A 5,579-nucleotide genomic window follows, 5' to 3' on the forward strand; every position below is an offset into this window, starting at 1 on the left:
ACGCCGCTTGTCAATACAATGCACGTAACCGAATATTACGATGATATATCTACATTCTTTGTCCCCAAGTCAGACTTTCCCTCGCTGGAAGGCACCTGTATTGGCACCTGTGACCACATCTGTCCCGAGGAACCAAAAGGAAGAAGAAGAAAACGTTTCAGACCGAAAATAAGGTCGGCGTAGAATATAAACTTCATTGATCCAACTTCGTGATGCGTCACGCATGAGGAACAACGGTTGGTACGGTCTTGCATGGGCTTACTAGGGTAACTTTATGTTCTTTTGTGTGTGTGTGTATGTGTGTGTGTGTATGTGTGTGTGTATGTGAGTGTGTGTGTGCATGTGTGTGTGTGTGTGTATTTACCTAGTTGTATTTTACGGGAAGAGAGCTATGCTCGTAGTGACCCGCTTTGTATGTGTATGTGCCTGCGTGTGTGTGTGTGTGTGTGTGTATTTACCTAGTTGTATTTTACGGGAAGAGAGCTATGCTCGTAGTGACCCGCCTTGTATGTGTATGTGCCTGCGTGAGTGTGTACGTGTGTATGCGCATGTATTTACCTGGTTGTATTTTACGGGAAGGGGAGCTATGCTCGTGGGGTCCCATCTTCATATCTCATTTTATCTAAAACATTTCTAGGTGTGTGTGTATGTGTGTGTTTGCGTGCGTGTGTGTGTCTGCGTGCGTGTGTATATATGTGTGTATTCGTGTGCATAAGTGCCATCGTGTTTACTCATGTTTTTGTCTGCATATATGTGTAGTTGCGCTTTCTGTGTGTGCATGCATGTTTTGTGTGCGCGTGCTTTGATGAGTGAATATGTGTGTTTTCATTTCGTGTTTCCGTGTATGTGTATGTGTGTGTGTGTACATGCGTGCGCGCGTAGTTCTCTTGTGCTGTTTATCTAAAACTAAATCTATTTTGTGGTGTGCTGAATCTATTATGCACGTTTAGTATTACATTCATGCCTGTAAGCATGCCAAGAATACATTTATATCGGGGAATTCATGATATCGTACTGAATAATGGAGATGTCGACAATATACGACCAAGTTTGGATAGGCAGAGTATTCTGAAGCTACATCATCTTTACTTAAATATTATTTTCCCTAAAATGACGACATATTCAAGTATAAAATGTTAGTAAGAATAAATAGGATATAGGCCACAATAGTAGACAAATTATTAAGATACTGAAATCAAGACACGAGCTGCAATGTGCACATCAATTGTTGTATGTATGACCGTTCAATGTTTCACAAATACTCAAACTGGAATTGTTGTAGCGTAAACATAAATCAAATACTGTATGTTTTTATGTCAAATGAAAATTTAGACATTATCTCAACAGATTTCTTTGTTTCAATTAAATCTAGATTAACCCAGCATTTTCAGGGAATTATCACACTGGGCTATTTTCCCTCACACATCCTACCTTCAACATCAATTTGAATAACTAGAATATAACCACTTAGAGAAATCTAGACTTATCTAAAATAATTTCAACAACATGTCTAACATTCATATAGGTTTACATTATCTTAGTTCATCATTCAGCTTTGCTATACTTGACACAAAGATAATTTGATATTCCGAAATTTGAAAAATAGAACATTGTAACCGAAGTCGTTTTTACTCGAACGAACTCTCAACGGTCGGTGCTGGTAATCGGCTATACTTCCAGCAACAATACTGTTAGGATGTGCATATCCAGTAAGACAGGTTAAGTAAAGATTAAAAAGGAAGTCACATTCACTCGGCTGAATTGCTTTGTCATACAGGTGTCAAGTAGGGTGGAGTAACTATCAATCTATCAGGCACTCGTTTAGCACGTTCACGGCCGACATTACGTCATAGATTATTTCCGTAGTGTTTTGCTAACCCATCTCCACTCTCCGGGCACACACTCATCACTAAAAAAATATTTCATTCAGTTTATGGAACTCCGAGAATGAACGAGTTAATTGACAATTACTTACTCTGGTTAAATAAAATCGCGCACCGTTAGCTAGAACAGAATACTTGAGCATTCTATTTTTTTTTTTACCAAAAGAGGACCAACATCTGTCTGTACTGCAGATGATCTAGCCAACGTCAGGCGATTTCATTCTAAAAAGGAAAATCCTGGGCATCGATGTGGTGCGATAATGCATTTTCTATTTTCACATAAACCAAACATGCCAACACTATATTCATATCATAGTTTAACTCTAATACATAACCGGCAATTAGCGAACTTTTAAATTGGTTGTCAAAGTTACGAGACCTCTAACCTGTGACGTCATGTCGCACTCTGACGTGAACATTTAGGCGGCAAACTTCTTCAGACAGAAACAAATTTTCAATGTGACAGAGCAAATTCTTCGTGCAATTTTTATCAGTATATGGTAACTAGTAACTGAGGCTGTAATACGAATATGTAAGGTGCTCTAATATGCCCCTAGAGAGGTCGACGGTTGGACCTTGAAGGCTAATAGTCGAAGAAAATTGTAGCAATTTGTTACTTCTGTCACCAAGACATCAGTGGATTTTTTAATATCATATGTAACTCGAAAGCCTATTTAAATTTTCTTTAATCCTCTTTAATATTTTGATCATGTTACTTTCATATTTGCTAGCTAGCAGTGTTATGACACTTTTTTCTACTGCACAGTACGTGATAGTAACGTATGGCTTAAATCTCGCTTTCTACTATAGAAAAGCTGCCTTTTTCTTTCAGGGTAAAATTGCTGTCAACCTACTGGAATCGCCGTTCATGATATACTTGTGAAATGCGGATTGTATTCCTGCACTGGAGTTACTGGATTGCAATAACACAAAATAACATAGGAAATACGAGCACTATAGAGAATAAAAATAATTATATAACTAATAACGTGTGTTGCAGTCCCTTTAACTGAATAAAATGGCCCGGCGATAGCTTAACAAACACTAAAGTAAAACGCAGCGGACTAAATAACCGGAAATTTTTTTCCCCTTGGCGTGAAGATAATAATGGAATGGAATCCTAAGATCAGTTGAATAGCTGGTACGACACCACCAGAAAAAAAAATCCAGCGTTTTCTCTGATCAAAATCCATCTCTCATGGCTGGATACTCACGTCACGATCTGGCTACACGCTTCCGTCCAATCACGTTCCTATACGTCACATATACGTCACTTACACTTCAATGACGTCACTAATTTGTTAGGCGTTCATTTCTGTTATGTAGCTAGCAGAAACGCGCTGTTATTTATATTTTGTGTACTTATTTCTTTTTGAACCTGCACCGTCTTCTTTACACGAACAACACACGGGACGGACTAACACAGTGAAGGTAGAAGAGTGGAGGACAGACGAAGCGCGTGTTGAGAAGGAAGGTGAGGGTGAGGGGAAGAGTTGGGAAGACCTGAGGGATGGGGTAGACCTTTACAGCGATTGCAGTTAAAAAAAGTCAGTACAGTACAAACAAATAAGCACATTCACCATTAGACATATATGTATAGCTCTATTAATATCTTATTAAATATTTTCTGAAGCCTTTGATATCCATGCATAGCTATATTGATTAATTCATTCAAGAATAATATAGTATTTCTGAGCATTATTCCCTGACCCTACTACAATTATATGAATAGGTACACGCGTGTATCATTTGTATGTCCGTGTTTGTAATCTACCTAATTGTACTGTCGAATAGGGGGGGTGGGAAAAATAGAGTGAATGAAAAATTTACGCGACCCGAAGGAATTTCTTCTTTGATGCTCTATAATCTATCAAGTGGATAAAAATGGTGGGGAGAATCGCTATATAATGAAGCACTGGGGGTAAACCAGTCTCATGCTATCGGGCCATGTTCTGAAGGTTTTGTGTCTTGTTGCTTTATCCCTGTGGCCGGGAGAAAGGATGACTTCTTCCACACGGAACTGATATAGAATGAATAGTAAATGGATGCAGGATGGGTAAAGGGTGAACGTATGCCTTGAATTGGCCACCCATTTGTAAGGGGGAAATAGATCTTTTAGTACATGTATGTCTGTCTGTGTGTTTTTACATAATTGCAGTATACGAGTAAAGTTTTTGTGAAGCAAAGGGTAATATTCCTGCCTCGATTGATTAAAATTGCATTTCCATGAATTCCTATCTCCACTCAGCAACGGTAAACAACAGAGGTCCCTTTACCAGTGCTGCCTCAGTGGTTTCAGAGTTCATAGCCAGTTATTCCAATGTTCGATAGTTCAGATGCATTTCGTACCATCCAACCTTACCGAGACGGATTAATCCATCCTGTGATGGGGTACAGAGATGACCAGATTGTCTCTCGGGGAAAGGCTGGTGGTCATGCAGTGCATCCTCAAGGTTGGGCTTACACGGAAGGTAGTCAGTCAAAAGGCGTAATTCCACTCCCATTCGCCATCCCCTCCCTCTTTTCTTGGCTCCTCTAGGATGAGAGGGAGGGATATATACATATAATATGCATTCATTTATTCCATTATTATTTATAAAATTGTAATTTTCATTTTTTTTTTTTTTTTTTGCATCCGACCTAGTTATGGACCAAAAGGTCTACTGTTGGCATGCTCCACCTTTGTATACCGGTATATTAAATATATATATTATACATCAAGGGCTTTTTCCCCCTTACGAGGGTGGTAGCCAAGTCAAAATGCACATACTCACTCCTATCCACCACCCTTTCTTCCCTCTCATCTTAGCTCCTGACGGATGACAGGTTATCCCTATTTCCTGTCCACTGCCCTGGGTCAGAAACAATGCAGCAAGGCACAGCATATCCACAGCAAGCTCACTTCATTTAATCAGTGACCCCCCCACCTCCATCCCCTTATACAGAAAAAGAGGACAGGGAGATATCCCTTGAGGCTGCATCAAAATATCTTTCACACATAACCACTGCCTACCCACCCTCTCTTCCTTGCATCATAGAATCATCAAGTCAATCTCTTATTAATTTGTGTTCATATATACATACATATACTAAGGCTTTTTCCCCCTTACAAGGGAGGTAGCCAAAAAGGAAAAGGCATAAAATCATTCCCACCCAATCCATCCCTGAATACACTCCACACCCCTCCACCCTCCCTCCCATCTTAGCACCTCCTGGATGACAGGTCATCCATATTATATACATATATACATACAGAGACAACTAGATTGTCCCTCAGGGAGAGGCAATCTAGTTGTCTCTGTACCCCATCACAGGATGGATTAATCCGTCTTGGTAAGGTTGGGTTGGTACGAAATTCATCTGAACTATCGAACGTTTGAATAGCTGTGGCTATGAAGTCTGAAACAATTGTAATCAGGTAGATCATGCTGATTAAATGGCAGCACTGAAATGCAGCATTGGTAAAGGGCACCTTTGATGTTTACCGTTGCTGAGAGGGGCTAGGAATTCATAAAACTGCAATTTTAATCAATCAATGCAGGAACATTACTCTTTGCTTCACAAAGGTCCTACTCGTATACTGCAATTATGTAAAAATGCACAGGCTGACTATGAGTACACTGTCCTGTGAAGTACAGAGTGTGAATCTAGGTAAATATTTGATTATTTGACTTCAGGTATAAGGAAAACATCAAA

The sequence above is a fragment of the Oratosquilla oratoria genome, chromosome 18, assembly GCF_046742065.1.
Source record: "Oratosquilla oratoria isolate Oo_2021 chromosome 18, ASM4674206v1, whole genome shotgun sequence".
Lineage (NCBI taxonomy): Eukaryota > Metazoa > Arthropoda > Malacostraca > Stomatopoda > Squillidae > Oratosquilla > Oratosquilla oratoria.